This window comes from Ceratotherium simum, chromosome 16 (assembly GCF_057802395.1).
Source record: "Ceratotherium simum simum isolate JZ-2026a chromosome 16, ASM5780239v1, whole genome shotgun sequence".
NCBI lineage: Eukaryota > Metazoa > Chordata > Mammalia > Perissodactyla > Rhinocerotidae > Ceratotherium > Ceratotherium simum.
Genome location: NC_141915.1, coordinates 10,589,410 through 10,607,717, shown reverse-complemented (window position 1 = coordinate 10,607,717; position 18,308 = coordinate 10,589,410). Strand labels below are relative to the sequence as shown.

At 43.2% G+C, this 18,308-nt stretch overlaps 1 long non-coding RNA gene across 2 annotated transcripts; it reads right to left on the bottom strand.

The window, feature by feature from the left end:
- Window positions 1-290: 290 nt before the first annotated feature.
- On the bottom strand, window positions 291-16,490 carry LOC106802260 (uncharacterized). Of its 2 annotated transcripts, none has more exons than XR_015554635.1 (3): window positions 16,413-16,490; window positions 14,506-14,603; window positions 291-6,538 (listed from the first exon to the last, which is right to left on the bottom strand). It is a non-coding gene; the product is annotated as an uncharacterized LOC106802260 (long non-coding RNA). The 2 variants fall into 2 exon arrangements; XR_015554636.1 differs by having other exon boundaries at window positions 291-6,488.
- Window positions 16,491-18,308: the final 1,818 nt, after the last annotated feature.

The window sequence follows — 18,308 nt, the reverse complement described above, 5'->3', positions numbered from 1 at the left end:
AGTGGCTTAAAACAATCACCATCATTTATTTTGCTAATGAATCTGTAATTTCGGCAGGGTTCAGTGGGGACAGCTCATTTCTACGCCAAAAGGTCTCAACTGGGTGGTTTGCTGGAAGCTGGAGGATTCACTTTCAAAATGGTTCACCCACATGGCTGGCAAGTTGATGCTGGCTATTGGTTCTTCTCCATGCGGCCTCTACACAGGGCAGCTTGGGCTTCCTCACAGCATGGTGGCTGGGTTCAAAGAGCAAGTATCCCAAGAGAACTAGGAGGAAGCTGAATCACCTTTTATAACCTCACTTCAAATCCAAAGGGAGGGAACTAGACCCCACTTCAGTGGGAAGAGTATCAGAGTTACATTGTAATAAGAGCATACTGGAAGTGAGATAGTATTGTGGCCATTTTTAGAAAATACAATCGACCACAGATGCATTAGAGGCAAAAAGGAGGGATATGTAATCAGTCTTGGGTGGAGTGGAGAGGTGATCTTTGAAGGGTTGTGTGTGTGTAGGGAGCAGGGTGTGGATACTTGAGCTGAGCCTTTCTTGAAAACCTAAGTTGGAATCCTGGCCCCATTATCCATTTATTCAATTCATTAATATAATACCGAGCATTTGCTATGTAGTAAGGCACAGTGCTGGACTCTGTGGATATACTAAATTAATGACATAATTTCTGCCCTCAAGGAGCAGTTTAGTGGGAGATCCAGAGAAGTTTGTGAGCCTCTTAACTTGTCATCTTGCTTCCACTTGTACATAGCAGCCAAGGGAAGCTTTTAAAGTTCCCTTGTTTAAAGTCTTCAAAGGCTTCCTACTCTTCTTAAGAGGACGTAGAACACCCTTACCATAGTCCACAAGGCCCTGCGTGATTTGGCTCTTCCAGGCTCTTCTTTGTCTCCCATATTAGCCTTTTAGTTTCTGAAACTCCTCCAAGCTCCTTTCTGTCATGGCTTTCTCATATACTGTTCCTCTGCCTGGAACACTCCACCTACACTCATCATTGGGCCAACTCCTGCTCCTTAAAGTCTTTGCTTAAATGTCACTTTCTCAGAAGTCTTCCCTGATCCCTTCAATTATGTCAAATGTGTCATCATGCCCTCTCAGGTGTCCCTGAAACATCATAATCACAATCAAAATATTTAGTGTAATTCGTTGTTCAACATCCATCTACTTCCTTCTTAGACTATAAGCTCCAGGAGGACAAGGACCATGTCTCTTATTTGCCACTGAATACCCAGCCCCTAGCCCAGTGCCCAGCCCAGAGCAGTTACTCAATCAATCCTCATAAAATGAACAAATATAATGTGATAAATGCTACAAGAGGGCTAAGTATGAAATGCCTCAGGAACATCTAAACCCAGTCTGGGGAGATCAGGGAAGGATTTCTGGAGAAGCATCATCTCAAGCTGAGACCTGAAGGACAGGGAGGAGGTAGCCAAGTGAAGAGAAGGGAGAAGGTAAGGAGAAAGATTAAATAGAATAAATTGTGCACAGTTTAGAGGTGAGCGAGTGTGTGGTGAGCTCAGAAGCAGAAGGAAGTGCAGCACAGTAAAGCTAAGAGGAGATGGGAGGCCCAGAGAGGGTGGGCAATGAGAGACGTTGAGGCCAGACCAGGTCATGCAAAGCTTTATAAACCAGGTTAAGTTTTTTTTTTTGAATTGAGATATACTTCACATACTATAAAATTCACCCTTTTAAATTTTACAATTCAGGGGCCGGCCCTGTGGCATAGCGGTTAAGTGCGCGCGCTCTGCTGCTGGCAGCCTGGGTTCAGATCCTGGGCGCACACCGATGCACCGCTTGTCAAGCCATGCTGTGGCGGCGTCCCAAATAAAAAAAAAAGTAGAGGAAGGTGAGCATGGATGTTAGCCCAGGGCCAGTCTTCCTCAGCAAAAAGAGGAGGATTGGCATGGATGTTAGCTCAGGGTTGATCTTCCTCACACACACACAAAAAAATTTTACAATTCAGGTTTAAGGGTTTTATAGAAGAATGGCATGATCGGATTTGCATTTTTAAAAGATGACTTGACTACAATGTCAAGAGAGAATGGATGTGCAGGGGGAGAAAAAGGGAGGGGGAGAAAGTGGAGACAGGGAGACTGATGCTATTGCAGCAGTCCAGGGAAGAGAGGAAGGTAGCTGGAACTAAGTTAGTGGCAGTGGAGATCAGAGAAGATGAACTGAAGTTAAGGGAGAATTGCACAACTTGATAATTTACTGAGAGGGGGTCTGAAGCAGATGGAGGAGTCAAGGATGACACCCTAGTTTCTGACTTGGCTGACTGAGAGGATGATGAGTCCACTGACGGAGAAGGGGAATGCTGGAAGAGGAATTTGACTGCGGAGGAAGATGATGTATTTTTAGTTAGTTGTATGAAGTAACTTTGGGGCATACAAATACAGATGCCCAGATCTTACTGGATATATGGGACTAGATCCTAAAGAAAGCGCTGGACTAGAGTTACAGGTGTGGGAATTATCAGCAGAGAGTTAACTGTTGCCAAAGTCAAGGATGAGACCACCTGGAGAATGAAGTGTGATCTAAGTGGAGGCCCAGCGGGGGAAAAACATCTAAGGGAGGGGAGGAGGAGAAGGAGACTCAGAAGGAAGAGCCAGAGTGGTGAGCGAGACCCAGGAAAATGGTGCCACGGAAGCCATAGAGAGAATATTTAAGAGGAGGGAGTGGTAAACAGTGTGAAATGTTGCATAGAGGTCAAGTAAGATGAGGACTTGAGTGTCCATGGATAGCAAACAGCAAAATGGTGGTGTGTTAGAGAAGTCAGGCTGTAGTTGGATGACGTGTGAATGGGATATTCATAGAAGAAATCCAACCGCAGAAGGGAGGAATTTTCTGGCTTTGTAACCATGCACAGACTACTTTGCTTCCTTTAGATTCCATTTTTTCAACCATAAAATATGGATAATAGAAGTAAGGTTTCACTAAGGACAAGAAGCATAAACCAGGACATGGTCACTTAAAAAGAAGCTATTTTACAGTGCTGTTGAGAAGATTAAATAAGATAAGGTTAAGGGAAAATACCCAGCCATATAAAAGGTCTTTGGAATAGGCACTCGAAAATTTTAGATTTCTTTCCCTTTCTTTGTGCTAGCCACTCTTTATTTAGTAATGAATGCTTCCCTTGGGACATCCTGAGATTTGGCATTGTTCGGTATCCAGGTAACATATGTCATGATTAGAAAATTAGTAGACCATATCTATGAGTAACATTTGCTTTCCAACCTAACAATGGTGTTTGTGCCTCCATTAAAATTATTTGAGTCCAGTAAAATGCGGTTTATTTTGTATCATGCCAGAGTTGAGCTTATTTATAGAAAGCAAGGAAATGGGGCCAACTGTTGGGAGCAAGAGTAACTAAAGTCAGCCCTTTGCTCCTTCAGTTTAAGGTGCTATTCATAACTCAGGTCGTGAATCCTCACCTTGCAATCATCTTAAGTGAATATCTCTTTAGTGAGAAATGGCTAATAGTAAACTTGTTTAGAATAAGAGCTACCAATTATCGAGTGCCTTATAGCCAGCCCGTGCTTTATGTAAGTTCAGTTAGCTCACTTATCCTCACTACCACCACGCAAGGGAGGCATTAATATCCCTGTTTTACAGTGAGGGAGCTGAGACTTGAGGGATAAGTAGCTTGCCCAGGGTCACTGTTAGTAAGTGGCAGAACTTGGATTCCAGGTGCTACCTGACTCCAAAGCTCAACTTCTTTCTCTAATAGAGGGAATGGATAACTTCATTATTTGGCTCTGGAATACATTTTAGGAGTGATACAGTTTTGGAATATAGAATCTTTAAAAAAAATTACTTGATTTTAATTTACTAATATCTAATTTAGTCTGAAATTAAAATGATTCTCCTTTTAATTTCAGAGAGCTAGACAGTGAAAGGGCTCATGAGCAAGCAGAGGGGCAGGGGGAACAAGACAAATCTATAACTTGAAAGATGGTTACGCAGCTGAGAAAGGTGTCAGGGCAATTCTGCTGGGGTTTGACAACAGATGGAAAGCAAGGCATTTCGAGCTGGCCAGTCAACAGAAAACTATAAGAAATTGTTAAAAGCCAATGTCAAAAATGAAAAAATGGTTGGTTTTTGCCATTTTGTATAGGACTATTACGTTCAGTTCCCATCATAGTGGTCAATCAAAGCAGGTCTAAAAAACTGGGAGAAGACAAAGACAACAATTTGGGGCTTATATCTTCCTCTTCTTCTTAGGGTATCTCCTTTACTCAATGAAGAGCAAAGGAAAGAATTTAGCTAAAAGGCAGCAACAGAAGTATGAGCAGATGTGAGATCACAGAAGCCAAGCAAAGACTATTTCAAGAAGGTGGGGTGGTCAAGTTAAGAACTCAAAAATATCCTCTGAATTTAGTAACCAAGGGATTATTGGTAATTTGGTAAAAGCAGTTTCAGTGGTGTGGTGGGGCAGAGGGTTGGAAAACGAGTACGCAAGTAAAGTAGACAATGAGTATAGATAATTCTTTCAAGGAGCATGGCTGTGAATGGGCATAGAGAGGTAGGGTGGCAGCTAAAAGGGTCCAGAGTATCTCTTTCAAATGTAGGGAGATTTGAACACATTTAAATGTGGTTGGGAAGGAGCAAGTAGAATGGGAGATAAAGGAGAGTTAGGAGATCACTGTTAACCATTAGTCCCTGAGAAGGTGGGAGGGCCAGAAGCCAGAGCCCAAGTGTAGGGATTAGCTTCAGACAGGATAGAAGGGAGGATAGGACAAACATGCATACAGTTAAATATGTTGGTTTAGGGTCAGTATTTCAAGGGAGTTTTCATCTGATGATCTGTCTCCTAGAAGCAGATGATAAGATTTTCTACTGAAGTGTAAGATGGAGGAGGTTTGAGGAATTTGAGGAAGGTCTGAAAAAGTCACCGTGGAGCACTGAAAGCAAGCTGACTAAGAAAAAGGATTTCTGAGCAGGCACACTGGTCTGAATAGTCATGGTGTTTTCTTCAGCAATACTTTGCACCCTGGATGGAAATAGACAGCCAAAGTGATCCAAGGTTAGGGGTTTGCAGGAGGGAAAAAAGGAGGGCACTGAGACACTGGCAGGAGAGTGGTTGAAATGACAGACCATGGAATCTAAGTTGGATAGGGAAGTTGGATAGGGAAGACAGAGTGGAGCTGATTAGGAGAAAACGGAAGAGTTAAGGGGATTAGAGTGTCTCATGGGTCCAAGAACAGTGGATAAATGAGAGAGCTGGAAGGATAGAAAGTTGTAGCCAAACTAGGGGGCTTGAATGTAATATTTCAGAAGAGGTCATATTTTTTCAGAAGAGGTAAGAATTTAATATTTCCCAGAGGTGGGAGACAGAAGTGGGATGGAGAGAAAGGTCTCTGATTAGGAAGTTGAGGGCAGGACTGAGCCAGGTATCAGTCTTCAATGAATGAGGGGAATGATGAGGAGGTAAGCAGATGACAGCTAGGGAGAGAAGTGGAGGGGTATACAGCCAGACTGCAGGAGCCTTAGAGAAACAGGGGCTTTTCACACAAGACGGCAGAATCTGGAAGCAACCCTAGAGATAAAAATTAGATTCCTTCAGGTATGTGGTCTGTTTCCAGGTTTATTTTCCCAACTATTCTAAACTATTTTGGGAGGACTACCAAGCTTTATGACCAAATGTTTGATACTCACTATCTCCTATTCTCTCTCTTTCCATATAGTTTTTGAATTAATTTTTTAAACTTAGTTTTCTTTTTCATTATAGAATATGTGCTCTTTGCAGAAAATTCCAGGTAGAGAAGCATAAAGATGCAAAACAAAAATCACTCTTATTCCTATCACTCAGCAGAAACCAGTATTAACATTTTAACCACTTCCTTCAAGTATTTTCCTACATGGTTACGATTATACTACATATATTATTTTATATTGTTTTATGCAATTACACTAGATAAGCATTTGCTCATGTCATTCTGTCAATGTGGCAAAAGGTTAATCAGTAAATCTAAGTGAAGAGTATGCTGGTGTTCACTGTACTCCTTCAACTTTTCTGTAGGTTTGAAATTTTTCAAAATTAAGAAGTTACAAGCGGGAAGGAAACTAATCTCAAAGAAAAAGCAAGGGAATGATAACACAAAATTCAGGATACTGGGGGTCGGGACAGGAGAGGAATGTGGAATATGGAAAAACATATGAGGGTTTAAAGATATTACTAATATTATATTTATTAAACCAGATGATAGATATGTGTTCATTTTAATATTCTTTGTGGTTGATATATGTTATACATATACTTTTAACCTACGAAATAGTTCTCAATAATAGATAAAATTTTTAGATTAAAAACTTCCATAGGGGCCGGCCCCATGGCTTAGCAGTTAAGTACGCGACCTCCGCTGCTGGCGGCCCGGGGTTCGGATCCCAGGCGCGCACCAATGCACCGCTTGTCAGGCCATGCTGTGGCGGCATCCCATATAAAGTGGAGGAAGATGGGCACGGATGTTAGCTCAGGGCCAGTCTTCGCAGCAAAAGAAAAGGAGGATTGGCAGATGTTAGCACAGGGCTGACCTTCCTCACAAAAAAATAAAAATAAAAATAAAAACTTCCATAGATAACATTTTAATGGTTTCTCATAGTCTTTAATTGCTACATAACTTCCTCACCGAAACTAGCTTTAAAGGTGACCAACTGCAAATACAATACTTTTCCCAGTTTGCACTCTTTTTAAAAAAACTGAGATATAATCCATAAGCCATAAAATCCACTGTTTTCAAGTGTACAATTCAGGAGTTTTTAGTATATTTACAAGGTTGTGAGGCTATCACCACCTAATCCCAGAACATATTCCTCATGGCAAAAAGAAATCCCATACCCATTAGTAGTCATTCCCATTCTCCTCTCCCCCCAACCCCTGGCAACCATTAATCTATTTTCTATCTCTATGAATCGATCTACTATTCTGGACATTTCATATAAACAGAATCATAGAATATGTAGCCTTTTGTGTCTAGTTTCTTTCACTTAGCAAAATGTTTTCAAGATTCATCCATGTTGCAGAGTCTATCAGTACTTCATTCCTTTTTATGGCTGAATAATATTCCATTGTATGGATATACTATATTTTGTTTATCCATTCATCAGTTGATGGACATGTGGGTTGTTTCCACTTTGGGGCTATTATGAATAATGCTCCTACAAAGATTCACGCACAAGTTTTTGCATGGACATATGTTTCAATAATCTTGGGTATGTATATACCTAGGATTGAAATTGCTGGGTCATATGGTAACTCTATATTTAATTTTTCGAGAAACTGTTGGTACTCTTCTTGACCTCCATGAAGCATTCAGCATCAATATCATGCCTTCTTGCTCTACCATAATAACACTAGCTGGTATACCTCCTACTCTAATAACTTCCAATTTTTTCTTTGGCTTCTCTTCTCTTCCCTCCATTCTTCAAAGTTCCTCCAGGGTTCCAGCCTCCTCTCTTCACTTGATATACTAACAATTCAGACCCTTTAAAGAGTACCAACACCTACTATAACTTTCTATCATGAACTTACCACTCTAGCCAGATGAAGTCCACATACTAGTACTTGCTAAATACTTTCATACTCAACCTAGACTGCCCTTCTTTTTCCTCTCTGCTATATAATCTTAGTTATCTTTTGGGGCCTACTTCAAATACAACGACATGTGCAAGTTTTTCAATGATCCCCCTTCCCTGACCAAAATCTCTCTTCTCTGAACTCTCAGATTTTACAGCCCATAGCAATCATCACTACCACATATTATTAATTAACTTTTCTTGTGTGTTTATGTCTGATCTCAAATGTCTCTCCTCCCTCCACCTAGCTAATCTTTTGGTCACTAAAAAATTTTCAAGTTGTTTTAAATGATGCACAATGAAAAAATAAGTTTCCCTTCCCAGTGTTAACTACTACAGTTTCTTGTGTATTCCTCCAGGGATATTCTATGGATATTCACATATTTTTTTCTTTCATCAATGGTACCATATTATGTATGCTCTTCTGCACCTTTCCTTTCTTTCCTTCATATTTTAATTAATTTTAAAACTAGAACCTCACTAATGTTTTCAAAAGTGTAACTACATTACATCCATTGATTATACTTTGCTTACATATTTTTCATCTCAAAAAACTAGAGATCAGTGAGGAATGATTTCTTTACAGAAATCATACTAATTTTTGTCCCATTTGGCTTCAACTGCTAATGTGATCATGAGGCTACCTAAATTTGTTTACACAAATAATAAATGAATTCTTTCTCACTGTAAAAATTCAGAATTATCAATAAAGCTAAATATCCCCCTTAACTATTCTTTCCCAAAAGTAACCACTGTTACTAGTTTGGTATGTATGTGTCTAGAATTTTTAAAGGCATTCATATACATATAAATGTATCTGTAGAAACATATAGTATTGTTTTTAGTTTCTTTGAACAAAAATTAACTAAATGATATCATAATGTGTATATTGTTTTGCAGCTTTATTTTTTCCATTCAAAAATACAGTAAAGAATCTTACTATGTAGATGTAACTCATTTTTCTTAATTGCTTTGTAATAGCTATACCTTACTGTTGGAGATTTAGGGTGTTTCCAATTTTTTGCTATTACAAACAATGTTGTAATGGGCATTGTTGTATGTGTCACCTTATGCACAAGTGTGATGACTGTTTCTCTAGGGAAGATGGTAAGAAGTAGAACTCTGTGTCAGAAAACATGTAGTTTAAAAGTGTACTAGATACAATTAAATTGACCTTTGCCAGTATAGTTGTTATAGTATAATATAGTTGTTATAGGTAATAAAGTTATATATGTGACCATCAATTTTACATATTAGTTTCTTTTTTTTGAGGAAGATTAGTCCTGGGCCAACATCTGTTGCCAATCCTCCTCTTTTCGCTGAGGAAAACTGGCTCTGAGCTAGCATCCGTGCCCATCTTCGTCTATTTTATGTGGGATGCCTGCCACAGCATGGCTTGAGGAGTGGTGCCTAGGTTCGCACCTGGGATTGGAGCTTGCAAACCCCAGGCCACCGAAGCGGAGTGTGCGAACTTAACCACTACGCCACTGGGCCAGCCCCCACATACTAGTTCCTTTAAAACCCTAGGACATCCAATTGACTTAGAAGTCATTTAGTATATAGTAGAAAGAACACCAGACTAGAAATTGGAAGATATAAGTTCAAGTCCTGGCTCTATTCCTAACAACTAACTCGATCTTAGGCAATCCTTTCAACATCTGGGCCCCAGTTTTTGTACCTACAAAATTGGATTAAAGTGACGTTTCCTAAAATATGGTACCTATACCATTGGTAAAATGCAAGATGCTTTTATTTTTTATTTTTATTTTAATAATTATTTGTATTTTAAAATAAATTAGGAAAAACATAATTACCCTATCAAATCAAGAGTTTATGGATATTATTTCTTAGTAATATAAAATTTACTTTTTAAAGGACATTCATTTAAGTTAAAGAAAAGTGAATTGACTTAAAGAAAAACAGTATGCATATAATAGTATAGGTGGTGTGTAAATATGGCAAATCACGAATATGATATATGTAGGACTGAAGTTTCTTTCTTCATAAAATCAAGAAGAGATTAGATTAAAGTAGTGGATCCCAGACTTGTAGATTTCAGTGGCCAGTAAAATGTGAAAAAGAAAACGTTACGGGCCAGCCCAGTGGCGTAGGGGTTAAGTGCGTGCGTTCTGCTGTGGCAGCAGGGGTTCGATCCTGAGGGTGCACCAACGCACTGCTTGTCAAGCCATGCTGTGGCGGCGTCCCGTATAAAGTGGAGGAAGATGGGCACGGATGTTAGCCCAGTGCCAGTCTTCCTCAGCAAAAAGAGGAGAATTGGCACATGTTAGCTCAGGGCTGATCTTCCTCACACACACACACACAAAAATGTTAGTGATCAACCTGGAGTTGCTGACTTTTTGCTAATTAAGGACATTAAGAACAACAAAACCCAAACCTATATACCCATTATCGTTATTTAATAAAAAGATATTAAAAATATTTTGTAACTATAAAAGAAGTACATGGATGTTGAAATTTTTTCGAATTGTACAGAAGTATAAAAAGTAATTTTCTTTCTCTTTCCCTCTCTCTGTAAAATCTACTATGAACATCCTTCCCTACAGATCTATCTCATTTTTAGAAAGGACATTTTAAACAAATATAATATATAAATATAAACATGTATATATATATGCATATATATCATATATTTATTATATATAAACACAGTATATCATATTATTTATTCTATATAAAAATATATAGAAGACATATATAATCTCAGAACAAAGGACAGACCTTCCCATGAAAGGCCAGGTGGCAATCTTATTTATCCATTTGGTAATCACAGGTTTGGATGACCTTCTATCTCTAAAATTCCATGATTAAGTCTAGAATATCCTCAGCATTTACATGCCTTTCATTATTATCACTAACCTATATATTTCAAAAGACAACTAGGAGTCTCTTTAACATCTCCTTGGGTAGGAAATCATAGATTGCAAAATGCTCTCTCAGTCCTCTGACCTGTTTGTTGCCTGAGTTCATGTCTGTGCTCCATCATTCTCACTGGGTCCCTATATCAGGGTTTTAACCTGGGGTCCATAGATTTCACGGTATTCATAACACCATGAAAATATATATGGTATTTTGTGTATATACTGTTTTTCTGAGGGAAGGGTTTATAACTTTCTATGATCCAAAAAATGTAGAAAACTATAGCTTGGGTTAAGTTTCTTGGTTTTGCTTTAAATAAATAATCTTATTATTGGCTTGGGAGTCCCTTAACAATTTTTTCTAGTTCTTTTTTTGTGGGGGGTACCTAATTTCTGGTTTGCATTTGACAGCTGCATGCCTGAGCTCCTTGTTCTCACCTTAATGGTTTTCTCATTATAAACAGAAAACATTCTCTTCTACCAATTTAGCCATATGGTATTTTAATTTTTTATTCTATTTCTATTTTTTGAAGTACAAAAAGATAGAAAAAGGCAGAGAGTGGTGCCGACATTGAAACTGACAGGCAGGGAGACAAGCAGCTAGAGACAGTGATACACAGAGGCACAGATAAAAGGCCTAAGGACAGAGAGAATAGACAGTAAAAGAAATATAGAGGAATCTGGAAACACAGAAGGAGAGACACAAGAACTGAGCAGATAGAGAAGAAGGATGGCAGAAAAACAGACAGGCAGGCAAGGAGAGAAAGGAGCATGACTGACAGAGAGGCAGGAAAGATCAACAAGAGGGACACAGATAGACAACCAGAAAGGGGTAGAGAAAGAAAGAAGGCAGACAGAGAAAGGAAGAAAACAATAAGGAAAGAAAGAAGACAAAGTGATAATAGTGTTTTATACTACACAGTGCTTTATAATTTATAAAGTGCTATCACATACATTATTGCCAGCAGACAGGGAGAATCCAGCAGACAGATGGGGTGATGGAGGGATACAGGCCAATCAGACAGAGGAGAGAGAAGGTGGCCAATCAGAAAAAGAGGCCAGAATGGAGCCCAAGACAGATAGTTAAGAAGAAAGACAGAACCAAGAAAAGAGAAGTGAGAGAGGGAGAGAGGAAAAGAGAGGAGAGACACAGAGACAGAGGCTGAAACGGTAAAATTCAGGAATACACTCAGTAAAAAAGCAGAAATGAAAGAACAGTGTATTGTGTTTAAAAGTTTTGTCATCATCTTTTATCATCATCTTGAAGAGACCTGGATAGAGGCTGTGTCTTTGTTTCTCCCAAGGAGTTACAACATCTCTAAGGTGGCACGTGAGAGGAGCCAGAAGGAAGGATGAAAAGGGAGAAAAGTTTTAGTAAGAAGCGAAGCTTTTTAGACGAGGAAGATAAACTTCTTGGACAGGCCTAGGTCAGCAGCCTAAGGGTGCTGCTGAACCTGAAAGTATCTAGATTCATATGACTTGAAAGAATTCATATAGACTATGGAAAAGCAGAGCGGGCCTCCACCTACTCTCTGCGCATGTAAGCTCAGCTTACAAACTCTCTGCACTTATTAACTGTACCTATATTTATGTGGTATTTTTCAGTACTACCAGTGCTTTCATGTCTTTTCTCAATTAATACATAGTTCAGTGACAAAGAGACCAGCAAAGGTGTGCTGTCAAAACAACTTATTATGCAAAGTAAAATAGGAGATTAGGAGAGAGCAAGCCCTTCCTAAATGCTCCTCAGGTGCTGACAGTAAAAGCATGCAACCAGCAACCAGTCAATCAAAAAGATAAGTGCCATAAAGTAGAATCAAAAAGACAAGAGGTGGCAAGCCCAGCAAAGTAGGAAGGAGTACTGACAGACTGACAAGAGGAAGAAGCATCCAGCAAAACTGGGAGAGAAGCAGGAAGAAGTGTAGCAAAAAGCAAGTAGACTTTTATATGTGTATATTCTTCTCTGGAACAATATCCAAGAACTGTGAAGTAGTGACTGCCTCTGAGGAGAGGAACTAGGGGACTGGGGGAGAGGGATGGGAGGGAGGCTTACTCTTCACAGGATACTTTTAGTACTTTAAAAATTTTGTACAATGTGTATGTACTATTTAAAAGTTGACTGAAAAAAAAAAGAAGAAAAAAGAAAATCAAGCAGAGATGTTGACAGCAAGAGCCAGCCAGCTAGCCAACAAAAAGGCAGGAAGACAATGAGAGACTGGAAAAATGGCAAAAAGACTGAGGCAGGCAGACTGTCTAAGGAACCAGCAAGACAAAAAGAAGAAGAGACAAATGAAATGGAGGCAAGCAGTGAGGGAAGGCAGGGTAGGGGATATGGGAAGAAGGCAGATAAGAGTTTGGGGCAAGGGGGTCACTGAGAGGTTTGGGGTAGAGAGACCGTCACCAGTGACAGGATGTTGGTATAGAGGAAGCTAAGGGAGGAAAAGCTGATAAGCAGACAGACTAAAAAGATACAAGCATTAAACAGTGAGATAGCAGCAAGCAAGTAGGGTAGACAGGCAAGAAGACAATCATAAAGGGAGGCAAGGAAAAATCATGAACTTTACAGGCATAAATAAGAGGAGGAACAAGTAGAAGGGCAAGATAAGAGGCAAACCAAGATAGGGAACCATGGCAGGGCCTGGCAGGTAGACAGACCAAGGCTAAAAAAGTGATAGAGACAGGCAGGCGGGGAGACAGATGGCTAGAGAGCGAGCAGTGGGCAAACAGCCAGAGAAGCAGACAGACAACCAGAGAGAGAGAGAGGCTGCCAGCCAGTCAGGGAGAAGCAGACAGGCAGGCAGGCAGGCAGGCAGACACCGTAACAGGAGCAAGCAGGTAGAGAGGCAGGTAGAAACGAGGAAAGAAGAAAAATCAAGAGGTCAGCAGGGAGAAAAAGAGAAGAGGAGATGCAGGCAGAGTGGGAGATGGACAAGCGGGAGAATCAGGCAAATTAACAGATTTACATGCAAAGCACACTCAAGAGAATGACGAGTGTTTGTATAGGGATGCACACAGCCACCTTTAGCCACTCACACCTGCAGCTCATGGCACATGTGGCAGGCAGGCAGAGGCGCTCAGCACAGAGGGAGAGGGCACAGAGGCAGAGAGACTGCGGCACACATGATGTGCAGGGTTGCCCACACACACGTGGGGACACTCTTCCCAGACACACACAGAGGGGCCAGAAAGAGGGGGAGTCAGGCACACATGAGGAAGAGGCACATACAGTCAGGGCCTGGAAGACAGACGTAAACAGAAAGAAGACAAAGATGAAAAGTCACTTAGAGGTGACAGAGCCTGAGAGTCAAAGGGATAAGAAAGTCTCTGTGAAAAAATAAACACACACATACAGAGAAGCCCATATACAGAAAGGGGGATAGTAAAGAGAGACTGAGAAAGAGAACAGAACAAAATTGAATAGAAGAGGGACAGGAGTTAGACTCAATACAGGAATGATATGAGAACAGAGGCAAGAGAATTCCAAATGCCAGGTTAAGAAAAAGATGGAAATCAATGCTCAATAAAGTGTATTAGTCTATGTAGGGGGGGTGGCACATCAATAAAGAACATTTTAGCCTCCTAAGCAAAAATTTGCATAGTATTCTTTGTCACTAATACTTTCTGGTTGCTGCCTACCTATCCCTACCTCTTAAGGTGCTCTGAACACTGCAGGGGCTGCTGGGTGGCTGACAGCTCTACTTAAGCGGTAGAGAAATAACCCAGGAGAGAAATGATTCCACAGGCATGGGATAGGAAGCAAGGAAAGGGGCAACATGAGATCAAAAGAATGGGAGGAAACTGGAGTAAGAAAAGGGTGACAAGAATGAAAAAGGGTAGAACTGAGCTATTTGCCCTCTTTCCTTTGCTAGCATTGCTCAACTGGCAAGTGTTATTTTATGACTTCTCTGCTCACATCTCTGGGTGAGAAAGCTACTTTCGGACTCCTTTTCAATCCATCTGACTCCTGGTACCACTTTTAAGATAACACTGGAGTACAGTGGGAAATCATGGGTCAGAAAGTTAGATGAAAATGCGAGTGTAACCCCCTACCTCTTTCTTTTTCTCAGTCCCAGTTACTTTTCTCTTTGACGGTACCTCAGTTTCTTCTACTTTATCAGTGTTGGAGATCATGGAGGAAGGGAAATATACTGAAACGGGAGAAAAGAGAAAATAATTTCACAATCTTCAGACTTGACTCTTTCCCCTTTATTCTAAAAATCTGTTCTATTTACCCCTAAATTAATTCCCCAAATCAGATGAATTTTATATTCAAGCAACTGGGGGAGGGAAGGGAGAGGTAAAGGAGAAAAGAGTGAAGATAAAATTTACAACAATTATAAATCACTGAAAAGGCTGGGCAAAGGGGAGAATCAAACATGGACTCCTTTGAAAAAAACTCAATCATCCTATCTATTCATGTCTCTCCCCCAAAAGTCACTAGGATTTCTATTACTTTTTTAAAGAAAGAAAAAAAATCCAGTACCGCTTCTCACTTAAAAGATACATACACAATTAAATGCGTTTTGACTTCAATGAGGTATGTAGAAACAGAGTTATACATAAACATATATTTCATCTTTCTCCTTTTCAATGCCTGAAGGGGAAAAAAAAACCTTCACATCAAACCACTCCCTTCTGAAGTATTCAGAAAAAAAAAAAAAAAAGCTTTTCTTTAAGAGAAGGGAGGTGGGGAGGAAGACTAGTAAAGAAAAGAAAAAAATTTAAATCTAGTTGGACTAGTATCTAACTAGTTAACCTTTAACAATTTATGCTGATGTCAGACTGAGCATGAGTACTGATTAATGCCCCCCCTCAAATATTTTTTTATAAGGGGGGAGTTAGTCACAGCAGCCATTTTTGTTTTATGCAGAAGTCCTTCATGCCCCCCCCAACGCGCATAGACACACACACACACACTCAGTACACAAGGAAAATATCTCTATTAATCTGTGCACTAATCAGTTATGAAAAAAGGGAGAAATTTGTGGGTTTCTGGGTAGAGGCTTGGTGATGGGGGTGTAACAGGGAGGAGAATGGGGGGGTGAAAAATGAAATATTAAGCCAGCCATTTTGTTTTAAAAGGGGATTTTCCCCCCCTCTCCCTTTTTTCATGGAGGGGGTGGCGGTGCTGGAGGGGGGGTTGTTTTAAAAATAATTTCAAGGCGGCCATCTTAGTGCCTCAGCTCTGAGAAATATTTCTGAGCGCCCCCCTCAGAATTTAAATATATTTAAAGCAACAGACAGGGAGGTAGAGAGAAGTCGAAAACTTTTATATACATATATATATGTTTTTTAATCCCCCTTTCTTGTTCTCTTGGGAGGAAGGAGAGAGGGGGAAAAAAAAAGTCTCTCCTCAATTTTTTCCAAGAAAATTTCTGGGGGTGGTTTGGCCCCCCTCCTCAGACGGCGGCCCCGGGGGTGGGGGTTTTGGAGGGGGGTGGCCCGGGGGTTTGGGGGGGCGGGGGGAGGCGGTGAGGAGGAGGAGGACGCCGCCGCCGAAGAGGAGGAGGAGGAGGAGGAGGAGGAGGAGGAGGAGGTGGTGGTGGTAGCGGTGGGGGAGGCGGGCGGGCGGTGGGTGGGGGGTGGTGGGGGGCCAGAGCCACAGGATGGCTTCCTCTGAGGGACGAGGAGGAGGAGGAGGAGGAGATGGTGGTGTCGGAGGAGGAAGAAGAGGAGGAAGAAGAGGGCGACGAGGAGGAGGAGGAGGTGGAGGCGCCCGACGAGGACTATGAGGACGACGACGAAGGAGTACTCGGGCGCGGGCCGGGCCACGACCGGGGCCGCGACCGCCACAGCCCCCCCGGCTGCCACCTCTTCCCGCCGCCGCCGCCGCCGCCGCCGCCACTGCTGCCCCCGCCGCCGCCGCCCCCGCCGCCAGGTAAGCGGCAGCCCCGACTCCCCCCCAGCCCGAGTGGGAGCCGCGGGCGCGCGGGGCCGGGCGGGGGCGAGGCACCCACCGCGCGGCCGAGCCGAAGCGAATCCGGGCGCGGGCGCCGTCTCGGGCCCGGCGGTCCGAGCGGTCCGGGCGGGCGGCGGCGGCGGCGGCGGCGGCGGCGGCCGCGGGGCCAGGCCTCCTCCCCTCCCCCGCCGCACCCCTCCCCCGCCGCCGCCGCCGCCCGCCGCCGCCCCGGCTGGAGAGCGCTGGGCGCGAGCTGCGCGCGCGGACCGGGCCACTCGGTCGCGGCTTTCGGGGGAGGAGGAGGAGGAGATTTTTTTTTACCCTCGGCGGGGAGGGGGTAGGCAGGAAACGGCCGAGGCGAAGCCAGGGCCCCCTCCCTGGCCGAGCGAGGGACCGCGGAGACCCTGGCGGCCGGACGGCGGCGTGGGGGAGGGGCGCGTGGGGGAGGGGCGGCCGTGCGGGCGCCCTTCGGGCTTCGGCCCCGGTGGGGTTGGATTGAGGTAAAGTGGGGTTTCGACGTGTGGGGCCGACCGCGGCCCTAACTCCTTCCCCTCTGGAGTTGGGAAGGCGGGGGGAGGGAGCGGGTGTCCAGCGGAGCCCCCCACCTGCGGGGACTTTGGTGCCCGCCAACTCTGGGGCGTGCGGTGGCACATGGGGGAGGGGTCGTGTGAATGTTTGTGGGCGGCTGACGACTAGGGGCAGGTGGTGGCCACACTCCACGCAGACCACTTCCTGGAATGTGACTTGATCCTATCCCCTCTCCCCCCAGTTCGTAATAGGCAGAGCAGTCACTTAAGATTGGGGAGCGAGAGGACAGTGTCTGGGAAACCAGATGCCCCCAACTCCACCCCCTTTATCTCTCCTCTGCTCTGGGCTCCTTTGTGTCAAGTGCGCCCCCCCTCCCTCCATGACCCCGTCAGTCTGGGGTGGCCGAGCTGCCCAGCTGTGACTCTCACGTGGCTGCCATTCACTGTCACTCTCTCGCTCAATCCACCCACACCCTGACCACTTTGGGGGGCGTGAACTTCCCACCCAGCTGTTCTGCAGTTTGACCATCACTCAGCACCCCTCCCCGGGATAAGTCACCCGGCATTCTGGGCAGTTCCACCAGTGGCAGAGGGGACAGACCAATGCCTTGCATGGGGGGCCCAGCAATGGCCTCACTCAGACCATCCTCCTAGTGGAGTTATTTCTAGTTTTCTTTACAATAGGTGAACATCTTTAGAGTGTTCACACCCCATGCTTGGGGAATGAAAGGGGACATCCGCACCTCAGGCCTCTGGGTGCTGTGCTGCACAAATGCACCAAACTTCAAAACATCTAACATCATGCTCTTTGTAAAACTGTCATATTGATCTGTGTGGCTTATGTGGCAAATGATCCTGTCTAGTTGAGACAACCTTTGAGGGAATGTCGCATGTTTCCTTATGAGGGGCAGAAGGATGTGTGTCTGATGGAAACAGAATAAAGCCCCCCGCCCCCCACCAAGCTTGTCTGAAAAAGGGAAAAGTTTTTAGAAAGTTATCCCAGAGAGCCCACTGATTTGCACGAGGGAAAAGGAATAAAGAATTGTGGGGAGGGGGTTGCCTGGAAAACAGCAGGGGTGCTAAAAAGAGGGAAAGAAAGGATGTCAGGTTAGGTTAGGGGTTTGGCGGCTCTCATCTATTTGTATTCCGAACTTGGAATGTGGTGTTTGGGTGTTTTTGATCCCGGATTTGGGTATGTGGGAGAAAGAGGAGCATGAAAGAATCTGAGGTCGAGATGGGTCTTTGTGTCAATCCTCCCTCCCCTTTCCCAACTCTGCCTTCTGAGTAGACGAGAAGAAACGTCAATGTTTTTAAATTTTTATATTTGAAATGAAAAACCACCTCCTCTCTCTCCCAGGGCAATTTATCTCCCTTTCAGCCCTCCGAGTCAAATGAGTGACCCAGATACACCCCCTCAGATGACTTTC